We start from the raw sequence: 26,735 nt of genomic DNA on the forward strand, positions 1-26,735 counted from the left end.
TAGAGTGTAGGGTATAGAGTGTAGGGTGTTGAGTGTAGGGTATAGAGTGTATGGTATAGAGTGTAGGGTATAGAGTGTATGGTATAGAGTTTATGGTAGAGAGTGTAGGGTATAGAATGTATGGTATAGAGTGTATGGTATAGAGTGTAGAGTGTAGGGTATAGAGTGTAGGGTATAGAGTGTAGAGTGTAGGGTATAGAGTGTATGGTATAAAGTGTAGGGTGTAGAGTGTATGGTATAGAGTGTATGGTATAGAGTGTAGGGTATAGAGTGTAGGGTATAGAGTATAGGGTATAGAGTGTAGGGTATAGAGTGTATGGTATAGAGTGTAGGGTATGGAGTGTAGGGTATAGAGTGTAGAGTGTAGGGATTAGAGTGTAGGGTATAGAGTGTAGGGTATAGAGTGTGGAGTTTAGGGTATAGAGTGTAGGGTGTAGAGTGTATGGTATAGAGTGTAGGGTATAGAGTGTAGGGTATAGAGTGTAAGGTATAGAGTGTAGTGTATAGAGTGTATGTAAGAGATTGTAGGGTATAGAGTGTAGGGTATAGAGTGTATGGTATAGAGTGCAGGGTGTAGAGTGTAGAGTGTAGCGTATAGAGTGTATGGTATAGAGTGTAGGGTATAGAGTGTAGGGTATAGAGTGTAGGGTATAGATTGTAGGGTATAGAGTGTAGGGTATAGAGTATAGAGTATAGAGTGTATGGTGTAGAGTGTAGGGTATAGAGTGTAGGGTATAGAGTGTAGGGTATAGAGTGTAGGGTATAGAGTGTAGGGTATAGATTGTAGGGTATAGAGTGTAGGGTATAGAGTATAGAGTATAGAGTGTATGGTGTAGAGTGTAGGGTATAGAGTGTAGGGTATAGAGTGTAGGGTATAGAGTGTAGGGTATAGAGTGTAGAGTGTAGGGTATAGAGTGTAGAGTGTAGGGTATAAAGTGTAGAGTGTAGAGTGTAGGGTATATAGTGTAGGGTATAGACTGTAGGGTATAAAGTGTAGGGTGTAGAGTGCAGATTGTAGGGTATAGAGTGTAAGGTATAGAATGTAGTGTATAGAGTGTATGTTATAGAGTGTAGGGTATAGAGTGTAGGGTATAGAGTGTAGGGTATAGAGTGTAGGGTATAGAGTGTATGGTATAGAGTGTAGGGTATAGAGTGTAGGGTATAGATTGTAGGGTATAAAGTGTAGGGTAGAGACTGTAGGGTAGAGAGTGTAGGGTATAGAGTGTATAGTATAGAGTGTAGGGTATAGAGTGTAGGGTGTAGAGTGTAGGGTATAGAGTGTAGGGTATAGAGTGTATGGTTTTGAGTGTAGGGTATAGAGTGTAGGGTATAGAGTGTAGGGTATAGAGTGTAGGGTATAAAGTGTAGAGTGTAGGGTATAGAGTGTAGGGTATAGAGTGTAGGGTGTAGAGTGCAGATTGTAGGGTATAGAGTGTAGTGTATAGAGTGTATGTTATAGAGTGTAGGGTGTAGAGTTTAGGGTATAGAGTGTAGGGTGTAGTGTGTAGGGTATAGAGTGTATGGTATAGAGTGTAGGGTATAGAGTGTAGGGTATAGAGTGTAGCGTGTAGGGTATAGAGTGTAGGGTGTAGAGTTTAGGGTATAGAGTGTAGGGTATAGAGTGTAGGGTATAGAGTGTAGAGTGTAGGGTATAGAGTGTAGGGTATAGAGTGTAGGGTATAGATTGTAGGGTATAGAGTGTAGAGTGTAGGGTATAGAGTATAGGGTATAGAGTGTATGGTGTAGGGTATAGATTGTAGGGTATAGAGTGTAGAGTGTAGGGTATAGAGTGTAGGGTATACAGTGTAGGGTGTTGAGTGTAGGGTATAGAGTGTATGGTATAGAGTGTAGGGTATAGAGTGGATGGTATAGAGTTTATGTTATAGAGTGTAGGGTATAGAATGTATGGTATAGAGTGTATGTATAGAGTGTAGAGTGTAGGGTATAGAGTGTAGGGTATAGAGTGTAGAGTGTAGGGTATAGAGTGTATGGTATAAAGTGTAGGGTGTAGAGTGTATGGTATAGAGTGTATGGTATAGAGTGTAGGGTATAGAGTGTAGGGTATAGAGTATAGGGTATAGAGTGTAGGGCATAGAGTGTATGGTATAGAGTGTAGGGTATGGAGTGTAGGGTATAGAGTGTAGAGTGTAGGGTATAGAGTGTAGAGTGTAGGGTATAAAGTGTAGAGTGTAGAGTGTAGGGTATAGAGTGTAGGGTATAGAGTGTAGGGTATAAAGTGTAGGGTGTAGAGTGCAGATTGTAGGGTATAGAGTGTAAGGTATAGAGTGTAGTGTATAGAGTGTATGTTATAGAGTGTAGGGTATAGAGTGTAGGGTATAGAGTGTAGGGTATAGAGTGTAGGGTATAGAGTGTATGGTATAGAGTGTAGGGTATAGAGTGTAGGGTATAGAGTGTAGGGTATAGATTGTAGGGTATAAAGTGTAGGGTAGAGACTGTAGGGTAGAGAGTGTAGGGTATAGAGTGTATAGTATAGAGTGTAGGGTATAGAGTGTAGGGTGTAGAGTGTAGGGTATAGAGTGTAGGGTATAGAGTGTAGGGTATAGAGTGTAGGGTATAAAGTGTAGGGTGTAGAGTGCAGATTGTAGGGTATAGAGTGTAAGGTATAAAGGGGAGTGTATAGAGTGTATGTTATAGAGTGTAGGGTATAGAGTGTAGAGTGTAGGGTATAGAGTGTAGGGTATAGAGTGTAGGGTATAGAGTGTATAGTATAGAGTGTAGGGTATAGAGTGTAGGGTATAGAGTGTAGGGTATAGAGTGTAGGGTGTAGAGTGTAGGGTATAGAGTGTAGGGTATAGAGTGTATGGTATAGAGTGTAGGGTATAGAGTGTATGATATAGAGTGTAGGGTATAGAGTGTAGAGTGTAGGGAATAGAGTGTAGGGTATAGAGTGTAGAGTGTAGGGTATAGAGTGTATGGTATAGAGTGTAGAGTGTAGGGTATAGAGTGTAGGGTATAGAGTGTAGGGTATAGAGTGTAGAGTATACATTGTAGGGTATACAGTGTAGGGTATAGAGTATAGAGTATAGAGTGTATGGTGTAGAGTGTAGGGTATAGAGTGTAGGGTATAGAGTGTAGGGTATAGAGTGTAGGGTATAGAGTGTAGGGTGTAGAGTGTATGGTATAGAGTGTAGGGTATAGAGTGTAGAGTGTAGGGTACAGAGTGTAGAGTGTAGGGTATAGAGTGTAGGGTATAAAGTGTAGAGTGTAGAGTGTAGGGTATAGAGTGTAGGGTATAGAGTGTAGGGTATAAAGTGTAGGGTGTAGAGTGCAGATTGTAGGGTATAGAGTGCAAGGTATAGAGTGTAGTGTATAGAGTGTATGTTATAGACTGTAGGGTATAGAGTGTAGAGTTTAGGGTATAGAGTGTAGGGTATAGAGTGTAGGGTATAGAGTGTAGGGTATAGAGTGTATGGTATAGAGTGTAGGATATAGAGTGTAGGGTATAGAGTGTAGGGTATAGAGTGTAGGGTATAGAGTGTAGGGTATAAAGTGTAGGGTAGAGACTGTAGGGTAGAGAGTGTAGGGTATAGAGTGTATAGTATAGAGTGTAGGGTATAGAGTGTAGGGTGTAGAGTGTAGGGTATAGAGTGTAGGGTATAGAGTGTAGGGTATAAAGTGTAGGGTATAAAGTGTAGGGTGTAGAGTGCAGATTGTAGGGTATAGAGTGTAAGGTATAGAGTGTAGTGTATAGAGTGTATGTTATAGAGTGTAGGGTATAGAGTGTAGAGTGTAGGGTATACAGTGTAGGGTATAGAGTGTTGGGTATAGAGTGTATAGTATAGAGTGTAGGGTATAGAGTGTAGGGTATAGAGTGTAGGGTATAGCGTGTAGGGTATAGAGTGTAGGGTATAGAGTGTAGGGTGTAGAGTGTAGGGTATAGAGTGTAGGGTATAAAGTGTATGGTATAGAGTGTAGGGTATAGAGTGTATGATATAGAGTGTAGGGTATAGAGTCTAGAGTGTAGGGTATAGAGTGTAGGGTATAGAGTGTAGAGTGTAGGGTATAGAGTGTATGGTATAGAGTGTAGAGTGTAGGGTATAGAGTGTAGGGTATAGAGTGTAGGGTATAGAATGTAGGGTGTAGCGTGTAGGGTATAGAGTGTAGGGTATAGAGTGTACGGAATAGAGTGTAGGGTGTAGAGTGTAGGGTATAGAGTGTAGGGTATAGAGTGTAGGGTGTAGAGTGTAAGGTATAGAGTGTAGGATATAGAGTGTAGAGTGTATGGTATAGAGTGTAGGGTATAGAGTGTAGGGTATAGAGTGTATGGTATAGAGTGTAGGGTATATAGTGTACGGAATAGAGTGTAGGGTGTAGAGTGTAGGGTATAGAGTGTAGGGTATAGAGTGTAGGGTATAGAGTGTAGAGTGTAAGGTATAGAGTGTAGGATATAGAGTGTAGAGTGTATGGTATAGAGTGTAGGGTATAGAGTGTAGGGTATAGAGTGTATGGTATAGAGTGTAGGGTATATAGTGTAGGGTGTAGAGTGTAGGGTATAGAGTGTAGGGTATAGATTGTAGGGTATAGAGTGTTGGGCTATAGAGTGTAGGGTATAGAGTGTAGGGTATAGAGTGTAGGGTATAGCGTGTAGGGTATAGAGTGTAGGGTATAGAGTGTAGAATGTAGGGTATAGAATGTATGGTATAGAGTGTGGGGTGTAGGGTGTAGAGTGTAGGGTATAGAGTGTAGATTATAGAGTGTAGGGTATAGAGTGTAGAGTGTAGGGTGTAGAGTGTAGGGTATAAAGTGTAGCGTGTAGGGTATAGAGTGTAGGGTGTAGAGTTTAGGGTATAGAGTGTAGGGTATAGAGTGTATGGTATAGAGTGTAGGGTATAGAGTGTAGGGTATAGAGTGTAGGGTATAGAGTGTAGGGTATAGAGTGTAGGGTGTAGAGTGTAAGGTATAGAGTGTAGGGTAAAGAGTGTAGAGTGTAGGGTATAGAGTGTAGGGTATAGAATGTACGGTATAGAGTGTAGGGTATAGAGTGTAGAGTGTAGGGAATAGAGTGTAGGGTATAGAGTGTAGAGTGTAGGGTATAGAGTGTAGGGTATAGAGTGTATGATATAGAGTGTAGGGTATAGAGTATATAGTGTAGGGTATAGAGTGTAGGGTATAGAGTGTAGAGTGTAGGGTATAGAGTGTAAGGTATAGAGTGTAGGGTGTAGAGTTTAGGGTATAGAGTGTATGATATAGAGTGTAGGGTATAGAGTCTAGAGTGTAGGGTATAGAGTGTAGGGTATATAGTGTAGAGTGTAGTGTATAGAGTGTATGGTATAGAGTGTAGGGTGTAGAGTGTATGGTATAGAGTGTAGGGTATAGAGTGTAGAGTGTAGGGTATAGAGTGTAGGGTATAGAGTGTAGGGTATAGAGTGTAGGGTATAGAGTGTATGGTATAGAGTGTAGGGTGTAGAGTGTAGGGTATAGAGTGTAGGGTATAGAGTGTAGGGTATAGAGTGTATGATATAGAGTGTAGGGTGTAGAGTGTAGGGTATAGAGTGTAGAGTGTAGTGTATAGAGTGTATGGTATAGAGTGTAGGGTGTAGAGTGTATGGTATAGAGTGTAGGGTATAGAGTGTAGAGTGTAGGGTATAGAGTGTAGGGTATAGAGTGTAGGGTATAGAGTGTATGGTATAGAGTGTAGGGTGTAGAGTGTAGGGTATAGAGTGTAGGGTATAAAGTGTAGAGTGTAGGGTATAGAATGTATGGTATAGAGTGTGGGGTGTAGGGTGTAGAGTGTAGGGTATAGAGTGTAGATTATAGAGTGTAGGGTATAGAGTGTAGAGTGTAGGGTGTAGAGTGTAGGGTATAAAGTGTAGCGTGTAGGGTATAGAGTGTAGGGTGTAGAGTTTAGGGTATAGAGTGTAGGGTATAGAGTGTATGGTATAGAGTGTAGGGTATAGAGTGTAGAGTGTAGGGTATAGAGTGTAGGGTATAGAGTGTAGGGTATAGAGTGTAGGGTATAGAGTGTAGGGTGTAGAGTGTAAGGTATAGAGTGTAGGGTATAGAGTGTAGAGTGTAGGGTATAGAGTGTAGGGTATAGAATGTACGGTATAGAGTGTAGGGTATAGAGTGTAAGGTATAGAGTGTAGGGTATAGAGTGTAGAGTGTAGGGTATATAGTGTATGGTATAGAGTGTAGGGTGTAGAGTGTAAGGTATAGAGTGTAGTGTATAGAGTGTATGTTATAGAGTGTAGGGTATGAAGTGTAGAGTTTAGGGTATAGAGTGAAGGGTATAGAGTGTATGGTATAGAATGTAGGGTATAGAGTGTAGAGTGTAGGGTATAGAGTGTAGGGTATAGAGTGTAGGGTATAGAGTGTATGGTATAGAGTGTAGGGTGTAGAGTGTAGGGTATAGAGTGTAGGGTATAGAGTGTAGGGTATAGAGTGTAGGGTATAGAGTGTAGGGTATAGAGTGTAGAGCGTATGGTATAGAGTATAGGGTATAGAGTGTATGGTGTAGAGTGTAGGGTATAGAGTGTATAGTGTAGGGTATAGAGTGTAGGGTATAGAGTGTAGGGTATAGAGTGTAGAGTGTATGGTATAGAGTGTAGAGTGTATGGTATAGAGTGTAGGGTATAGAGTGTAGGGTGTAGTGTGTAGAGTGTAGGGTATAGTGTGAAGGGTATAGAGTGTAGGGTATAGAGTGGAGGGTATAAAGTGTAGGGTGTAGGGTATAGAGTGTAGGGTATAGAGTGTAGGGTATAGAGTTTATGGTATAGAGTGTAGGGTATAGAGTGGAGGGTATAGAGTGTAGAGTATGGTATAGAGTGTAGTGTATAGAGTGTATGTTATAGAGTGTAGGGTATAGAGTGCAGAGTTTAGGGTATAGAGTGGAGGGTATAGAGTGTAGGGTATAGAGTGTAGGGTATAGAGTGTATGGTATAGAGTGTAGGGTGTAGAGTGTAGGGTATAGAGTGTAGGGTATAGAGTGTATGGTGTAGAGTGTAGGGTATAGAGTGTAGAGTGTAGGGTATAGAGTGTAGGGTATAGAGTTTAGGGTATAGATTGTAGAGTATAGAGTGTAGAGTGTAGGGTATAGAGTATAGGGTATAGAGTGTATGGTGTAGAGTGTAGGGTATTGAGTGTATAGTGTAGGGTATAGAGTGTAGGGTATAGAGTGTAGAGTGTAGGGTATAGAGTGTATGGTATAGAGTGTAGGGTATAGAGTGTATGGTATAGAGTGTAGGGTGTAGAGTGTATGGTAGAGAGTGTAGAGTGTAGGGTATAGAGTTTATAGTATAGAGTGTAGGGTATAGAGTGTAGCGTGTAGAGTGTAGGGTATAGAGTGAACGGAATAGAGTGTAGAGTGTAGGGTATAGAGTGTAGGGTATAGATTGTAGGGTATAGATTGTAGAGTGTAGGGATCAGAGTGTAGGGTATAGAGTGTAGAGTGTATGGTATAGAGTGTAGGGTATAGAGTGTAGAGTGTAGGGTATAGAGTGTATAGTATAGAGTGTAGGGTATAGAGTGTAGGGTATAGAGTGTATGGTGTAGAGTGTATGGTATAGAGTGTAGGGTATAGAGTGTAGAATATAGAATGTAGTGTGTAGAGTGTAGGGTATAGAGTGTAGGGTATAAAGTGTAGAGTGTAGGGTATAGAGTGTAAGGTATAGAGTGTATGGTATAGAGTGTAGAGTGTAGGGTATAGAGTGTAGGGTATAGAGTGTAGAGTGTAGGGTATAGAGTGTATGGTATAAAGTGTAGGGTGTAGAGTGTATGGTATAGAGTGTATGGTATAGAGTGTAGGGTATAGAGTGTAGGGTATAGAGTATAGGGTATAGAGTGTAGGGTATAGAGTGTAGGGTATGGAGTGTAGGGTATAGAGTGTAGGGTATAGAGTGTAGGGTATAGAGTGTAGAGTTTAGGGTATAGAGTGTAGGGTGTAGAGTGTATGGTATAGAGTGTATGGTATAGAGTGTAGGGTATAGAGTGTAAGGTATAGAGTGTAGTGTATAGAGTGTATGTAAGAGATTGTAGGGTATAGAGTGTAGGGTATAGAGTGTAGGGTATAGAGTGTATGGTATAGAGTGTAGGGTGTAGAGTGTAGAGAGTAGGGTATAGAGTGTATGGTATAGAGTGTAGGGTATAGAGTGTAGGGTATAGATTGTAGGGTATAGAGTATAGAGTGTAGGGTATAGAGTATAGAGTATAGAGTGTATGTTGTAGAGTGTAGGGTATAGAGTGTAGGGTATAGAGTGTAGGGTATAGATTGTAGGGTATAGAGTATAGAGTGTAGGGTATAGAGTATAGAGTGTATGGTGTAGAGTGTAGGGTATAGAGTGTATGGTATAGAGTGTAGAGTATAGAGTGTAGAGTGTAGGGTATAGAGTGTAGGGTATAGAGTTTAGGTTATAGATTGTAGAGTATAGAGTGTAGAGTGTAGCGTATAGAGTATAGGGTATAGAGTGTATGGTGTAGAGTGTAGGGTATAGAGTGTATAGTGTAGGGTATAGAGTGTAGGGTATAGAGTGTAGAGTGTAGGGTATAGAGTGTATGGTATAGAGTGTAGGGTGTAGAGTGTATGGTATAGAGTGTAGGGTTTAGAGTGTAGAGTGTAGGGTATATAGTGTATGTTATAGAGTGTATGGTGTAGAGTGTAGGGTATAGAGTGTAGAGTGTAGTGTATAGAGTGTAGGGTATAGAGTGTAAGGTATAGAGTGTAAGGTGTAGAGTGTAGGGTAAAGAGTGTAGGGTATAGAGTGTAGGGTATAGAGTAGGGTATAGACTGTAGGGTATAGACTGTAGGGTATAGAGTGTAGAGTGTAGGGTATAGAGTGTATAGTATAGAGTGTAGGGTGTAGAGTGTAGGGTAGAGAGTGTAGAGTGTAGGGTATAGAGTGTATAGTATAGAGTGAAGGGTATAGAGTGTAGCGTGTAGAGTGCAGGGTATAGAGTGAACGGAATAGAGTGTAGGGTATAGAGTGTAGGGTATAGATTGTAGAGTGTAGGGATTAGAGTGTAGGGTATAGAGTGTAGAGTGTATGGTATAGAGTGTAGGGTATAGAGTGTAGGGTATAGAGTGTATAGTATAGAGTGTAGGGTATAGAGTGTAGAGTGTAGGGTATAGGGTGTAGCGTGTAGGTTATAGAGTGTAGGGTATAGAGTGTATGGTGTAGAGTGTATGGTATAGAGTGTAGGGTATAGAGTGTAGAATATAGAATGTAGTGTGTAGAGTGTAGGGTATAGAGTGTAGGGTATAAAGTGTAGAGTGTAGGGTATAGAGTGTAGGGTATAGAGTGTAGGGTATAAAGTTTAGAGTGTAGAGTGTAGGCTGTAGAGTGTAGAGTGTAGCGTGTAAGGTATAGAGTGTAGTGTATAGAGTGTAGGTTATAGAGTGTAGAGTTTAGGGTATAGAGTGTAGGGTATAGAGTGTAGGGTATAGAGTGTATGGTATAGAGTGTATGGTATAGAGTGTAGGGTATAGAGTGTAGGGTATAGAGTGTAGGGTGTAAAGTGTAGGGTATAGAGTGTAGGGTATAGAGTGTAGGGTATAGATCGTAGGGTATATAGTGTAGGGTATAGGGTATAGAGTGTATGGTGTAGAGTGTAGGGTATAGAGTGTATGGTATAGAGTGTAGGGTGTAGAGTGTATGGTATAGAGTGTAGGGTATAGAGTGTAGGGTATAGAGTGTAGTGTATAAAGTGTAGGGTGTAGAGTGCAGATTGTAGGGTATAGAGTGTAAGGTATAGAGTGTAGTGTATAGAGTGTATGTTATAGAGTATAGGGTATAGAGTGTAGAGTGTAGGGTATAGAGTGTAGGGTATAAAGTGTATAGTATAGAGTGTAGGGTATAGAGTGTAGGGTATAGAGTGTAGGGTATAGAGTGTAGGGTGTAGAGTGTAGGGTATAGAGTGTAGGGTATAGAGTGTATGGTATAGAGTGTAGGGTATAGAGTGTATGATATAGAGTGTAGGGTATAGAGTGTAGAGTGTAGGGTATAGAGTGTAGGGTATAGAGTGTAGAGTGTAGGGTATAGAGTGTATGGTATAGAGTGTAGAGTGTAGGGTATAGAGTGTAGGGTATAGAGTGTAGGGTATAGAGTGTAGGGTATAGATTGTAGGGTATAGAGTATAGAGTGTAGGGATAGATTGTATGGTATAGAGTGTAGGGTATAGAGTGTAGGGTATAGAGTGTAGGGTATAGAGTGTAGGGTATAGAGTGTAGAGTGTAGGGATAGATTGTATGGTATAGAGTGTAGGGTATAGAGTGTAGAGTGTAGGGTATAGAGTGTAGGGTATAGATTGTAGGGTATAGAGTATAGAGTGTAGGGTATAGAGTATAGAGTGTATGGTGTAGAGTGTAGGGTATAGAGTGTATAGTGTAGGGTATAGAGTGTAGGGTATAGAGTGTAGGGTATAGAGTGTAGGGTGTAGAGTGTATGGTTTTGAGTGTAGGGTATAGAGTGTAGGGTATAGAGTGTAGGGTGTAGAGTGCAGATTGTAGGGTATAGAGTGTAGTGTATAGAGTGTATGTTATAGAGTGTAGGGTGTAGAGTTTAGGGTATAGAGTGTAGGGTATAGTGTGTAGGGTATAGAGTGTATGGTATAGAGTGTAGGGTATAGAGTGTAGGGTATAGAGTGTAGCGTGTAGGGTATAGAGTTTAGGGTATAGAGTGTAGGGTATAGAGTGTAGGGTATAGAGTGTAGAGTGTAGGGTATAGAGTGTAGGGTATAGAGTGTAGGGTATAGATTGTAGGGTATAGAGTGTAGAGTGTAGGGTATAGAGTATAGGGTATAGAGTGTATGGTGTAGGGTATAGAGTGTAGGGTGTAGAGTGTAGGGTATAGAGTGTAGGGTGTAGAGTGTAGGGTGTTGAGTGTAGGGTATAGAGTGTATGGTATAGAGTGTAGGGTATAGAGTGTATGGTATAGAGTTTATGGTAGAGAGTGTAGGGTATAGAATGTATGGTATAGAGTGTATGGTATAGAGTGTAGAGTGTAGGGTATAGAGTGTAGGGTATAGAGTGTAGAGTGTAGGGTATAGAGTGTATGGTATAAAGTGTAGGGTGTAGAGTGTATGGTATAGAGTGTATGGTATAGAGTGTAGGGTATAGAGTGTAGGGTATAGAGTATAGGGTATAGAGTGTAGGGTATAGAGTGTATGGTATAGAGTGTAGGGTATGGAGTGTAGGGTATAGAGTGTAGAGTGTAGGGATTAGAGTGTAGGGTATAGAGTGTAGGGTATAGAGTGTGGAGTTTAGGGTATAGAGTGTAGGGTGTAGAGTGTATGGTATAGAGTGTATGGTATAGAGTGTAGGGTATAGAGTGTAAGGTATAGAGTGTAGTGTATAGAGTGTATGTAAGAGATTGTAGGGTATAGAGTGTAGGGTATAGAGTGTATGGTATAGAGTGTAGGGTGTAGAGTGTAGAGTGTAGCGTATAGAGTGTATGGTATAGAGTGTAGGGTATAGAGTGTAGGGTATAGAGTGTAGGGTATAGATTGTAGGGTATAGAGTGTAGGGTATAGAGTATAGAGTATAGAGTGTATGGTGTAGAGTATAGAGTATAGAGTGTATGGTGTAGAGTGTAGGGTATAGAGTGTAGGGTATAGAGTGTAGGGTGTAGAGTGTAGGGTATAGAGTGTAGGGTATAGAGTGTAGAGTGTAGGGTATAGAGTGTAGAGTGTAGGGTATAAAGTGTAGAGTGTAGAGTGTAGGGTATAGAGTGTAGGGTATAGAGTGTAGGGTATAAAGTGTAGGGTGTAGAGTGCAGATTGTAGGGTATAGAGTGTAAGGTATAGAGTGTAGTGTATAGAGTGTATGTTATAGAGTGTAGGGTATAGAGTGTAGGGTATAGAGTGTAGGGTATAGAGTGTAGGGTATAGAGTGTATGGTATAGAGTGTAGGGTATAGAGTGTAGGGTATAGATTGTAGGGTATAAAGTGTAGGGTAGAGACTGTAGGGTAGAGAGTGTAGGGTATAGAGTGTATAGTATAGAGTGTAGGGTATAGAGTGTAGGGTGTAGAGTGTAGGGTATAGAGTGTAGGGTATAGAGTGTATGGTTTTGAGTGTAGGGTATAGAGTGTAGGGTATAGAGTGTAGGGTATAGAGTGGAGGGTATAAAGTGTAGAGTGTAGGGTATAGAGTGTAGGGTATAGAGTGTAGGGTGTAGAGTGCAGATTGTAGGGTATAGAGTGTAGTGTATAGAGTGTATGTTATAGAGTGTAGGGTGTAGAGTTTAGGGTATAGAGTGTAGGGTATAGTGTGTAGGGTATAGAGTGTATGGTATAGAGTGTAGGGTATAGAGTGTAGGGTATAGAGTGTAGCGTGTAGGGTATAGAGTGTAGGGTGTAGAGTTTAGGGTATAGAGTGTAGGGTATAGAGTGTAGGGTATAGAGTGTAGAGTGTAGGGTATAGATTGTAGGGTATAGAGTGTAGAGTGTAGGGTATAGAGTATAGGGTATAGAGTGTATGGTGTAGGGTATAGATTGTAGGGTATAGAGTGTAGAGTGTAGGGTATAGAGTGTAGGGTATAGAGTGTAGGGTGTTGAGTGTAGGGTATAGAGTGTATGGTATAGAGTGTAGGGTATAGAGTGGATGGTATAGAGTTTATGTTATAGAGTGTAGGGTATAGAATGTATGGTATAGAGTGTATGTATAGAGTGTAGAGTGTAGGGTATAGAGTGTAGGGTATAGAGTGTAGAGTGTAGGGTATAGAGTGTATGGTATAAAGTGTAGGGTGTAGAGTGTATGGTATAGAGTGTATGGTATAGAGTGTAGGGTATAGAGTGTAGGGTATAGAGTATAGGGTATAGAGTGTAGGGTATAGAGTGTATGGTATAGAGTGTAGGGTGTGGAGTGTAGGGTATAGAGTGTAGAGTGTAGGGTATAGAGTGTAGAGTGTAGGGTATAAAGTGTAGAGTGTAGAGTGTAGGGTATAGAGTGTAGGGTATAGAGTGTAGGGTATAAAGTGTAGGGTGTAGAGTGCAGATTGTAGGGTATAGAGTGTAAGGTATAGAGTGTAGTGTATAGAGTGTATGTTATAGAGTGTAGGGTATAGAGTGTAGGGTATAGAGTGTAGGGTATAGAGTGTAGGGTATAGAGTGTATGGTATAGAGTGTAGGGTATAGAGTGTAGGGTATAGAGTGTAGGGTATAGATTGTAGGGTATAAAGTGTAGGGTAGAGACTGTAGGGTAGAGAGTGTAGGGTATAGAGTGTATAGTATAGAGTGTAGGGTATAGAGTGTAGGGTGTAGAGTGTAGGGTATAGAGTGTAGGGTATAGAGTGTAGGGTATAGAGTGTAGGGTATAAAGTGTAGGGTGTAAAGTGCAGATTGTAGGGTATAGAGTGTAAGGTATAAAGTGTAGTGTATAGAGTGTATGTTATAGAGTGTAGGGTATAGAGTGTAGAGTGTAGGGTATAGAGTGTAGGGTATAGAGTGTAGGGTATAGAGTGTATAGTATAGAGTGTAGGGTATAGAGTGTAGGGTATAGAGTGTAGGGTATAGAGTGTAGGGTGTAGAGTGTAGGGTATAGAGTGTAGGGTATAGAGTGTATGGTATAGAGTGTAGGGTATAGAGTGTATGATATAGAGTGTAGGGTATAGAGTGTAGAGTGTAGGGAATAGAGTGTAGGGTATAGAGTGTAGAGTGTAGGGTATAGAGTGTATGGTATAGAGTGTAGAGTGTAGGGTATAGAGTGTAGGGTATAGAGTGTAGGGTATAGAGTGTAGAGTATAGATTGTAGGGTATACAGTGTAGGGTATAGAGTATAGAGTATAGAGTGTATGGTGTAGAGTGTAGGGTATAGAGTGTAGGGTATAGAGTGTAGGGTATAGAGTGTAGGGTATAGAGTATAGAGTATAGAGTGTATGGTATAGAGTGTAGGGTATAGAGTGTAGAGTGTAGGGTATAGAGTGTAGAGTGTAGGGTATAGAGTGTAGGGTATAAAGTGTAGAGTGTAGAGTGTAGGGTATAGAGTGTAGGGTATAGAGTGTAGGGTATAAAGTGTAGGGTGTAGAGTGCAGATTGTAGGGTATAGAGTGCAAGGTATAGAGTGTAGTGTATAGAGTGTATGTTATAGACTGTAGGGTATAGAGTGTAGAGTTTAGGGTATAGAGTGTAGGGTATAGAGTGTAGGGTATAGAGTGTAGGGTATAGAGTGTATGGTATAGAGTGTAGGATATAGAGTGTAGGGTATAGAGTGTAGGGTATAGAGTGTAGGGTATAGAGTGTAGGGTATAAAGTGTAGGGTAGAGACTGTAGGGTAGAGAGTGTAGGGTATAGAGTGTATAGTATAGAGTGTAGGGTATAAAGTGTAGGGTGTAGAGTGCAGATTGTAGGGTATAGAGTGTAAGGTATAGAGTGTAGTGTATAGAGTGTATGTTATAGAGTGTAGGGTATAGAGTGTAGAGTGTAGGGTATACAGTGTAGGGTATAGAGTGTAGGGTATAGAGTGTATAGTATAGAGTGTAGCGTATAGAGTGTAGGGTATAGAGTGTAGGGTATAGCGTGTAGGGTATAGAGTGTAGGGTATAGAGTGTAGGGTGTAGAGTGTAGGGTATAGAGTGTAGGGTATAAAGTGTATGGTATAGAGTGTAGGGTATAGAGTGTATGATATAGAGTGTAGGGTATAGAGTCTAGAGTGTAGGGTATAGAGTGTAGGGTATAGAGTGTAGAGTGTAGGGTATAGAGTGTATGGTATAGAGTGTAGAGTGTAGGGTATAGAGTGTAGGGTATAGAGTGTAGGGTTTAGATTGTAGGGTATAGAGTGTAGGGTAGAGAGTGTAGGGTATAGAGTGTATAGTATAGAGTGTAGGGTATAGAATGTAGGGTGTAGCGTGTAGGGTATAGAGTGTAGGGTATAGAGTGTACGGAATAGAGTGTAGGGTGTAGAGTGTAGGGTATAGAGTGTAGGGTATAGAGTGTAGGGTATAGAGTGTAGAGTGTAAGGTATAGAGTGTAGGATATAGAGTGTAGAGTGTATGGTATAGAGTGTAGGGTATAGAGTGTAGGGTATAGAGTGTATGGTATAGAGTGTAGGGTATATAGTGTAGGGTGTAGAGTGTAGGGTATAGAGTGTAGGGTATAGATTGTAGGGTATAGAGTGTTGGGCTATAGAGTGTAGGGTATAGAGTGTAGGGTATAGAGTGTAGGGTATAGCGTGTAGGGTATAGAGTGTAGGGTATAGAGTGTATGATATAGAGTGTAGGGTATAGAGTGTAGAGTGTAGGGAATAGAGTGTAGGGTATAGAGTGTAGAGTGTAGGGTATAGAGTGTAGGGTATAGAGTGTATGATATAGAGTGTAGGGTTTAGAGTATATAGTGTAGGGTATAGAGTGTAGGGTATAGAGTGTAGAGTGTAGGGTATAGAGTGTAAGGTATAGAGTGTAGGGTGTAGAGTTTAGGGTATAGAGTGTATGATATAGAGTGTAGGGTATAGAGTCTAGAGTGTAGGGTATAGAGTGTAGGGTATATAGTGTAGAGTGTAGTGTATAGAGTGTATGGTATAGAGTGTAGGGTGTAGAGTGTATGGTATAGAGTGTAGGGTATAGAGTGTAGAGTGTAGGGTATAGAGTGTAGGGTATAGAGTGTAGGGTATAGAGTGTAGGGTATAGAGTGTATGGTATAGAGTGTAGGGTGTAGAGTGTAGGGTATAGAGTGTAGGGTATAGAGTGTAGGGTATAGAGTGTATGATATAGAGTGTAGGGTGTAGAGTGTAGGGTATAGAGTGTAGAGTGTAGTGTATAGAGTGTATGGTATAGAGTGTAGGGTGTAGAGTGTATGGTATAGAGTGTAGGGTATAGAGTGTAGAGTGTAGGGTATAGAGTGTAGGGTATAGAGTGTAGGGTATAGAGTGTATGGTATAGAGTGTAGGGTGTAGAGTGTAGGGTATAGAGTGTAGAGTGTAGGGTATAGAGTGTAGGGTATAGAGTGTAGGGTATAGAGTGTATAGTATAGAGTGTAGGGTATAGAGTGTAGGGTATAGAGTGTAGGGTATAGAGTGTAGGGTGTAGAGTGTAGGGTATAGAGTGTAGGGTATAGAGTGTATGGTATAGAGTGTAGGGTATAGAGTGTATGATATAGAGTGTAGGGTATAGAGTGTAGAGTGTAGGGAATAGAGTGTAGGGTATAGAGTGTAGAGTGTAGGGTATAGAGTGTATGGTATAGAGTGTAGGGTATAGAGTGTAGGGTATAGAGTGTAGAGTATAGATTGTAGGGTATACAGTGTAGGGTATAGAGTATAGAGTATAGAGTGTATGGTGTAGAGTGTAGGGTATAGAGTGTAGGGTATAGAGTGTAGGGTATAGAGTGTAGGGTATAGAGTATAGAGTATAGAGTGTATGGTATAGAGTGTAGGGTATAGAGTGTAGAGTGTAGGGTATAGAGTGTAGAGTGTAGGGTATAGAGTGTAGGGTATAAAGTGTAGAGTGTAGAGTGTAGGGTATAGAGTGTAGGGTATAGAGTGTAGGGTATAAAGTGTAGGGTGTAGAGTGCAGATTGTAGGGTATAGAGTGCAAGGTATAGAGTGTAGTGTATAGAGTGTATGTTATAGACTGTAGGGTATAGAGTGTAGAGTTTAGGGTATAGAGTGTAGGGTATAGAGTGTAGGGTATAGAGTGTAGGGTATAGAGTGTATGGTATAGAGTGTAGGATATAGAGTGTAGGGTATAGAGTGTAGGGTATAGAGTGTAGGGTATAGAGTGTAGGGTATAAAGTGTAGGGTAGAGACTGTAGGGTAGAGAGTGTAGGGTATAGAGTGTATAGTATAGAGTGTAGGGTATAGAGTGTAGAGTGTAGGGTGTAGGGTATAGAGTGTAGGGTATAAAGTGTAGGGTATAAAGTGTAGGGTGTAGAGTGCAGATTGTAGGGTATAGAGTGTAAGGTATAGAGTGTAGTGTATAGAGTGTATGTTATAGAGTGTAGGGTGTAGAGTGTAGAGTGTAGGGTATACAGTGTAGGGTATAGAGTGTAGGGTATAGAGTGTATAGTATAGAGTGTAGGGTATAGAGTGTAGGGTATAGAGTGTAGGGTATAGCGTGTAGGGTATAGAGTGTGGGGTATAGAGTGTAGGGTGTAGAGTGTAGGGTATAGAGTGTAGGGTATAAAGTGTATGGTATAGAGTGTAGGGTATAGAGTGTATGATATAGAGTGTAGGGTATAGAGTCTAGAGTGTAGGGTATAGAGTGTAGGGTATAGAGTGTAGAGTGTAGGGTATAGAGTGTATGGTATAGAGTGTAGAGTGTAGGGTATAGAGTGTAGGGTATAGAGTGTAGGGTTTAGATTGTAGGGTATAGAGTGTAGGGTAGAGAGTGTAGGGTATAGAGTGTATAGTATAGAGTGTAGGGTATAGAATGTAGGGTGTAGCGTGTAGGGTATAGAGTGTAGGGTATAGAGTGTACGGAATAGAGTGTAGGGTGTAGAGTGTAGGGTATAGAGTGTAGGGTATAGAGTGTAGGGTATAGAGTGTAGAGTGTAAGGTATAGAGTGTAGGATATAGAGTGTAGAGTGTATGGTATAGAGTGTAGGGTATAGAGTGTAGGATATAGAGTGTAGAGTGTATGGTATAGAGTGTAGGGTATAGAGTGTAGGGTATAGAGTGTATGGTATAGAGTGTAGGGTATATAGTGTAGGGTGTAGAGTGTAGGGTATAGAGTGTAGGGTATAGATTGTAGGGTATAGAGTGTTGGGCTATAGAGTGTAGGGTATAGAGTGTAGGGTATAGAGTGTAGGGTATAGCGTGTAGGGTATAGAGTGTAGGGTATAGAGTGTATGATATAGAGTGTAGGGTATAGAGTGTAGAGTGTAGGGAATAGAGTGTAGGATATAGAGTGTAGAGTGTAGGGTATAGAGTGTAGGGTATAGAGTGTATGATATAGAGTGTAGGGTATAGAGTATATAGTGTAGGGTATAGAGTGTAGGGTATAGAGTGTAGAGTGTAAGGTATAGAGTGTAAGGTATAGAGTGTAGGGTGTAGAGTTTAGGGTATAGAGTGTATGATATAGAGTGTAGGGTATAGAGTCTAGAGTGTAGGGTATAGAGTGTAGGGTATATAGTGTAGAGTATAGTGTATAGAGTGTATGGTATAGAGTGTAGGGTGTAGAGTGTATGGTATAGAGTGTAGGGTATAGAGTGTAGAGTGTAGGGTATAGAGTGTAGGGTATAGAGTGTAGGGTATAGAGTGTAGGGTATAGAGTGTATGGTATAGAGTGTAGGGTGTAGAGTGTAGGGTATAGAGTGTAGGGTATAGAGTGTAGGGTATAGAGTGTATGATATAGAGTGTAGGGTGTAGAGTGTAGGGTATAGAGTGTAGAGTGTAGTGTATAGAGTGTATGGTATAGAGTGTAGGGTGTAGAGTGTATGGTATAGAGTGTAGGGTATAGAGTGTAGAGTGTAGGGTATAGAGTGTAGTGTATAGAGTGTAGGGTATAGAGTGTATGGTATAGAGTGTAGGGTGTAGAGTGTAGGGTATAGAGTGTAGGGTATAGAGTGTAGAGTGTAGGGTATAGAGTATAGGGTATAGAGTGTATGGTGTAGGGTATAGATTGTAGGGTATAGAGTGTAGAGTGTAGGGTATAGAGTGTAGGGTATAGAGTGTAGGGTGTTGAGTGTAGGGTATAGAGTGTATGGTATAGAGTGTAGGGTATAGAGTGGATGGTATAGAGTTTATGTTATAGAGTGTAGGGTATAGAATGTATGGTATAGAGTGTATGTATAGAGTGTAGAGTGTAGGGTATAGAGTGTAGGGTATAGAGTGTAGAGTGTAGGGTATAGAGTGTATGGTATAAAGTGTAGGGTGTAGAGTGTATGGTATAGAGTGTATGGTATAGAGTGTAGGGTATAGAGTGTAGGGTATAGAGTATAGGGTATAGAGTGTAGGGTATAGAGTGTATGGTATAGAGTGTAGGGTGTGGAGTGTAGGGTATAGAGTGTAGAGTGTAGGGTATAGAGTGTAGAGTGTAGGGTATAAAGTGTAGAGTGTAGAGTGTAGGGTATAGAGTGTAGGGTATAGAGTGTAGGGTATAAAGTGTAGGGTGTAGAGTGCAGATTGTAGGGTATAGAGTGTACGGTATAGAGTGTAGTGTATAGAGTGTATGTTATAGAGTGTAGGGTATAGAGTGTAGGGTATAGAGTGTAGGGTATAGAGTGTATGGTATAGAGTGTAGGGTATAGAGTGTAGGGTATAGAGTGTAGGGTATAGATTGTAGGGTATAAAGTGTAGGGTAGAGAGTGTAGGGTATAGAGTGTATAGTATAGAGTGTAGGGTATAGAGTGTAGGGTGTAGAGTGTAGGGTATAGAGTGTAGGGTATAGAGTGTAGGGTATAGAGTGTAGGGTATAAAGTGTAGGGTGTAAAGTGCAGATTGTAGGGTATAGAGTGTAAGGTATAAAGTGTAGTGTATAGAGTGTATGTTATAGAGTGTAGGGTATAGAGTGTAGAGTGTAGGGTATAGAGTGTAGGGTATAGAGTGTAGGGTATAGAGTGTATAGTATAGAGTGTAGGGTATAGAGTGTAGGGTATAGAGTGTAGGGTATAGAGTGTAGGGTGTAGAGTGTAGGGTATAGAGTGTAGGGTATAGAGTGTATGGTATAGAGTGTAGGGTATAGAGTGTATGATATAGAGTGTAGGGTATAGAGTGTAGAGTGTAGGGAATAGAGTGTAGGGTATAGAGTGTAGAGTGTAGGGTATAGAGTGTATGGTATAGAGTGTAGAGTGTAGGGTATAGAGTGTAGGGTATAGAGTGTAGGGTATAGAGTGTAGAGTATAGATTGTAGGGTATACAGTGTAGGGTATAGAGTATAGAGTATAGAGTGTATGGTGTAGAGTGTAGGGTATAGAGTGTAGGGTATAGAGTGTAGGGTATAGAGTGTAGGGTATAGAGTATAGAGTATAGAGTGTATGGTATAGAGTGTAGGGTATAGAGTGTAGAGTGTAGGGTATAGAGTGTAGAGTGTAGGGTATAGAGTGTAGGGTATAAAGTGTAGAGTGTAGAGTGTAGGGTATAGAGTGTAGGGTATAGAGTGTAGGGTATAAAGTGTAGGGTGTAGAGTGCAGATTGTAGGGTATAGAGTGCAAGGTATAGAGTGTAGTGTATAGAGTGTATGTTATAGACTGTAGGGTATAGAGTGTAGAGTTTAGGGTATAGAGTGTAGGGTATAGAGTGTAGGGTATAGAGTGTAGGGTATAGAGTGTATGGTATAGAGTGTAGGATATAGAGTGTAGGGTATAGAGTGTAGGGTATAGAGTGTAGGGTATAGAGTGTAGGGTATAAAGTGTAGGGTAGAGACTGTAGGGTAGAGAGTGTAGGGTATAGAGTGTATAGTATAGAGTGTAGGGTATAGAGTGTAGGGTGTAGAGTGTAGGGTATAGAGTGTAGGGTATAGAGTGTAGGGTATAAAGTGTAGGGTATAAAGTGTAGGGTGTAGAGTGCAGATTGTAGGGTATAGAGTGTAAGGTATAGAGTGTAGTGTATAGAGTGTATGTTATAGAGTGTAGGGTATAGAGTGTAGAGTGTAGGGTATACAGTGTAGGGTATAGAGTGTAGGGTACAGAGTGTATAGTATAGAGTGTAGGGTATAGAGTGTAGGGTATAGAGTGTAGGGTATAGCGTGTAGGGTATAGAGTGTAGGGTATAGAGTGTAGGGTGTAGAGTGTAGGGTATAGAGTGTAGGGTATAAAGTGTATGGTATAGAGTGTAGGGTATAGAGTGTATGATATAGAGTGTAGGGTATAGAGTCTAGAGTGTAGGGTATAGAGTGTAGGGTATAGAGTGTAGAGTGTAGGGTATAGAGTGTATGGTATAGAGTGTAGAGTGTAGGGTATAGAGTGTAGGGTATAGAGTGTAGGGTTTAGATTGTAGGGTATAGAGTGTAGGGTAGAGAGTGTAGGGTATAGAGTGTATAGTATAGAGTGTAGGGTATAGAATGTAGGGTGTAGCGTGTAGGGTATAGAGTGTAGGGTATAGAGTGTACGGAATAGAGTGTAGGGTGTAGAGTGTAGGGTATAGAGTGTAGGGTATAGAGTGTAGGGTATAGAGTGTAGAGTGTAAGGTATAGAGTGTAGGATATAGAGTGTAGAGTGTATGGTATAGAGTGTAGGGTATAGAGTGTAGGGTATAGAGTGTATGGTATAGAGTGTAGGGTATATAGTGTAGGGTGTAGAGTGTAGGGTATAGAGTGTAGGGTATAGATTGTAGGGTATAGAGTGTTGGGCTATAGAGTGTAGGGTATAGAGTGTAGGGTATAGAGTGTAGGGTATAGCGTGTAGGGTATAGAGTGTAGGGTATAGAGTGTATGATATAGAGTGTAGGGTATAGAGTGTAGAGTGTAGGGAATAGAGTGTAGGGTATAGAGTGTAGAGTGTAGGGTATAGAGTGTAGGGTATAGAGTGTATGATATAGAGTGTAGGGTTTAGAGTATATAGTGTAGGGTATAGAGTGTAGGGTATAGAGTGTAGGGTATAGAGTGTAAGGTATAGAGTGTAGGGTGTAGAGTTTAGGGTATAGAGTGTATGATATAGAGTGTAGGGTATAGAGTCTAGAGTGTAGGGTATAGAGTGTAGGGTATATAGTGTAGAGTGTAGTGTATAGAGTGTATGGTATAGAGTGTAGGGTGTAGAGTGTATGGTATAGAGTGTAGGGTATAGAGTGTAGAGTGTAGGGTATAGAGTGTAGGGTATAGAGTGTAGGGTATAGAGTGTAGGGTATAGAGTGTATGGTATAGAGTGTAGGGTGTAGAGTGTAGGGTATAGAGTGTAGGGTATAGAGTGTAGGGTATAGAGTGTATGATATAGAGTGTAGGGTGTAGAGTGTAGGGTATAGAGTGTAGAGTGTAGTGTATAGAGTGTATGGTATAGAGTGTAGGGTGTAGAGTGTATGGTATAGAGGGTAGGGTATAGAGTGTAGAGTGTAGGGTATAGAGTGTAGTGTATAGAGTGTAGGGTATAGAGTGTATGGTATAGAGTGTAGGGTGTAGAGTGTAGGGTATAGAGTGTAGGGTATAGAGTGTAGAGTGTAGGGTATAGAGTATAGGGTATAGAGTGTATGGTGTAGGGTATAGATTGTAGGGTATAGAGTGTAGAGTGTAGGGTATAGAGTGTAGGGTATAGAGTGTAGGGTGTTGAGTGTAGGGTATAGAGTGTATGGTATAGAGTGTAGGGTATAGAGTGGATGGTATAGAGTTTATGTTATAGAGTGTAGGGTATAGAATGTATGGTATAGAGTGTATGTATAGAGTGTAGAGTGTAGGGTATAGAGTGTAGGGTATAGAGTGTAGAGTGTAGGGTATAGAGTGTATGGTATAAAGTGTAGGGTGTAGAGTGTATGGTATAGAGTGTATGGTATAGAGTGTAGGGTATAGAGTGTAGGGTATAGAGTATAGGGTATAGAGTGTAGGGTATAGAGTGTATGGTATAGAGTGTAGGGTGTGGAGTGTAGGGTATAGAGTGTAGAGTGTAGGGTATAGAGTGTAGAGTGTAGGGTATAAAGTGTAGAGTGTAGAGTGTAGGGTATAGAGTGTAGGGTATAGAGTGTAGGGTATAAAGTGTAGGGTGTAGAGTGCAGATTGTAGGGTATAGAGTGTAAGGTATAGAGTGTAGTGTATAGAGTGTATGTTATAGAGTGTAGGGTATAGAGTGTAGGGTATAGAGTGTAGGGTATAGAGTGTATGGTATAGAGTGTAGGGTATAGAGTGTAGGGTATAGAGTGTAGGGTATAGATTGTAGGGTATAAAGTGTAGGGTAGAGAGTGTAGGGTATAGAGTGTATAGTATAGAGTGTAGGGTATAGAGTGTAGGGTGTAGAGTGTAGGGTATAGAGTGTAGGGTATAGAGTGTAGGGTATAGAGTGTAGGGTATAAAGTGTAGGGTGTAAAGTGCAGATTGTAGGGTATAGAGTGTAAGGTATAAAGTGTAGTGTATAGAGTGTATGTTATAGAGTGTAGGGTATAGAGTGTAGAGTGTAGGGTATAGAGTGTAGGGTATAGAGTGTAGGGTATAGAGTGTATAGTATAGAGTGTAGGGTATAGAGTGTAGGGTATAGAGTGTAGGGTATAGAGTGTAGGGTGTAGAGTGTAGGGTATAGAGTGTAGGGTATAGAGTGTATGGTATAGAGTGTAGGGTATAGAGTGTATGATATAGAGTGTAGGGTATAGAGTGTAGAGTGTAGGGAATAGAGTGTAGGGTATAGAGTGTAGAGTGTAGGGTATAGAGTGTATGGTATAGAGTGTAGAGTGTAGGGTATAGAGTGTAGGGTATAGAGTGTAGGGTATAGAGTGTAGAGTATAGATTGTAGGGTATACAGTGTAGGGTATAGAGTATAGAGTATAGAGTGTATGGTGTAGAGTGTAGGGTATAGAGTGTAGGGTATAGAGTGTAGGGTATAGAGTGTAGGGTATAGAGTATGGAGTATAGAGTGTATGGTATAGAGTGTAGGGTATAGAGTGTAGAGCGTAGGGTATAGAGTGTAGAGTGTAGGGTATAGAGTGTAGGGTATAAAGTGTAGAGTGTAGAGTGTAGGGTATAGAGTGTAGGGTATAGAGTGTAGGGTATAAAGTGTAGGGTGTAGAGTGCAGATTGTAGGGTATAGAGTGCAAGGTATAGAGTGTAGTGTATAGAGTGTATGTTATAGACTGTAGGGTATAGAGTGTAGAGTTTAGGGTATAGAGTGTAGGGTATAGAGTGTAGGGTATAGAGTGTAGGGTATAGAGTGTATGGTATAGAGTGTAGGATATAGAGTGTAGGGTATAGAGTGTAGGGTATAGAGTGTAGGGTATAGAGTGTAGGGTATAAAGTGTAGGGTAGAGACTGTAGGGTAGAGAGTGTAGGGTATAGAGTGTATAGTATAGAGTGTAGGGTATAGAGTGTAGGGTGTAGAGTGTAGGGTATAGAGTGTAGGGTATAGAGTGTAGGGTATAAAGTGTAGGGTATAAAGTGTAGGGTGTAGAGTGCAGATTGTAGGGTATAGAGTGTAAGGTATAGAGTGTAGTGTATAGAGTGTATGTTATAGAGTGTAGGGTATAGAGTGTAGAGTGTAGGGTATACAGTGTAGGGTATAGAGTGTAGGGTACAGAGTGTATAGTATAGAGTGTAGGGTATAGAGTGTAGGGTATAGAGTGTAGGGTATAGCGTGTAGGGTATAGAGTGTAGGGTATAGAGTGTAGGGTGTAGAGTGTAGGGTATAGAGTGTAGGGTATAAAGTGTATGGTATAGAGTGTAGGGTATAGAGTGTATGATATAGAGTGTAGGGTATAGAGTCTAGAGTGTAGGGTATAGAGTGTAGGGTATAGAGTGTAGAGTGTAGGGTATAGAGTGTATGGTATAGAGTGTAGAGTGTAGGGTATAGAGTGTAGGGTATAGAGTGTAGGGTTTAGATTGTAGGGTATAGAGTGTAGGGTAGAGAGTGTAGGGTATAGAGTGTATAGTATAGAGTGTAGGGTATAGAATGTAGGGTGTAGCGTGTAGGGTATAGAGTGTAGGGTATAGAGTGTACGGAATAGAGTGTAGGGTGTAGAGTGTAGGGTATAGAGTGTAGGGTATAGAGTGTAGGGTATAGAGTGTAGAGTGTAAGGTATAGAGTGTAGGATATAGAGTGTAGAGTGTATGGTATAGAGTGTAGGGTATAGAGTGTAGGGTATAGAGTGTATGGTATAGAGTGTAGGGTATATAGTGTAGGGTGTAGAGTGTAGGGTATAGAGTGTAGGGTATAGATTGTAGGGTATAGAGTGTTGGGCTATAGAGTGTAGGGTATAGAGTGTAGGGTATAGAGTGTAGGGTATAGCGTGTAGGGTATAGAGTGTAGGGTATAGAGTGTATGATATAGAGTGTAGGGTATAGAGTGTAGAGTGTAGGGAATAGAGTGTAGGGTATAGAGTGTAGAGTGTAGGGTATAGAGTGTAGGGTATAGAGTGTATGATATAGAGTGTAGGGTTTAGAGTATATAGTGTAGGGTATAGAGTGTAGGGTATAGAGTGTAGAGTGTAGGGTATAGAGTGTAAGGTATAGAGTGTAGGGTGTAGAGTTTAGGGTATAGAGTGTATGATATAGAGTGTAGGGTATAGAGTCTAGAGTGTAGGGTATAGAGTGTAGGGTATATAGTGTAGAGTGTAGTGTATAGAGTGTATGGTATAGAGTGTAGGGTGTAGAGTGTATGGTATAGAGTGTAGGGTATAGAGTGTAGAGTGTAGGGTATAGAGTGTAGGGTATAGAGTGTAGGGTATAGAGTGTAGGGTATAGAGTGTATGGTATAGAGTGTAGGGTGTAGAGTGTAGGGTATAGAGTGTAGGGTATAGAGTGTAGGGTATAGAGTGTATGATATAGAGTGTAGGGTGTAGAGTGTAGGGTATAGAGTGTAGAGTGTAGTGTATAGAGTGTATGGTATAGAGTGTAGGGTGTAGAGTGTATGGTATAGAGGGTAGGGTATAGAGTGTAGAGTGTAGGGTATAGAGTGTAGGGTATAGAGTGTAGGGTATAGAGTGTATGGTATAGAGTGTAGGGTGTAGAGTGTAGGGTATAGAGTGTAGAGTGTAGGGTATAGAGTGTAGGGTATAGAGTGTAGGGTATAGAGTGTATAGTATAGAGTGTAGGGTATAGAGTGTAGGGTATAGAGTGTAGGGTATAGAGTGTAGGGTGTAGAGTGTAGGGTATAGAGTGTAGGGTATAGAGTGTATGGTATAGAGTGTAGGGTATAGAGTGTATGATATAGAGTGTAGGGTATAGAGTGTAGAGTGTAGGGAATAGAGTGTAGGGTATAGAGTGTAGAGTGTAGGGTATAGAGTGTATGGTATAGAGTGTAGAGTGTAGGGTATAGAGTGTAGGGTATAGAGTGTAGAGTATAGATTGTAGGGTATACAGTGTAGGGTATAGAGTATAGAGTATAGAGTGTATGGTGTAGAGTGTAGGGTATAGAGTGTAGGGTATAGAGTGTAGGGTATAGAGTGTAGGGTATAGAGTATAGAGTATAGAGTGTATGGTATAGAGTGTAGGGTATAAAGTGTAGAGTGTAGGGTATAGAGTGTAGAGTGTAGGGTATAGAGTGTAGGGTATAAAGTGTAGAGTGTAGAGTGTAGGGTATAGAGTGTAGGGTATAGAGTGTAGGGTATAAAGTGTAGGGTGTAGAGTGCAGATTGTAGGGTATAGAGTGCAAGGTATAGAGTGTAGTGTATAGAGTGTATGTTATAGACTGTAGGGTATAGAGTGTAGAGTTTAGGGTATAGAGTGTAGGGTATAGAGCGTAGGGTATAGAGTGTAGGGTATAGAGTGTATGGTATAGAGTGTAGGATATAGAGTGTAGGGTATAGAGTGTAGGGTATAGAGTGTAGGGTATAGAGTGTAGGGTATAAAGTGTAGGGTAGAGACTGTAGGGTAGAGAGTGTAGGGTATAGAGTGTATAGTATAGAGTGTAGGGTATAGAGTGTAGAGTGTAGGGTGTAGGGTATAGAGTGTAGGGTATAAAGTGTAGGGTATAAAGTGTAGGGTGTAGAGTGCAGATTGTAGGGTATAGAGTGTAAGGTATAGAGTGTAGTGTATAGAGTGTATGTTATAGAGTGTAGGGTATAGAGTGTAGAGTGTAGGGTATACAGTGTAGGGTATAGAGTGTAGGGTATAGAGTGTATAGTATAGAGTGTAGGGTATAGAGTGTAGGGTATAGAGTGTAGGGTATAGCGTGTAGGGTATAGAGTGTAGGGTATAGAGTGTAGGGTGTAGAGTGTAGGGTATAGAGTGTAGGGTATAAAGTGTATGGTATAGAGTGTAGGGTATAGAGTGTATGATATAGAGTGTAGGGTA

This window comes from Ranitomeya imitator, chromosome 7 (assembly GCF_032444005.1).
Source record: "Ranitomeya imitator isolate aRanImi1 chromosome 7, aRanImi1.pri, whole genome shotgun sequence".
Taxonomy (NCBI): Eukaryota; Metazoa; Chordata; class Amphibia; order Anura; family Dendrobatidae; genus Ranitomeya; species Ranitomeya imitator.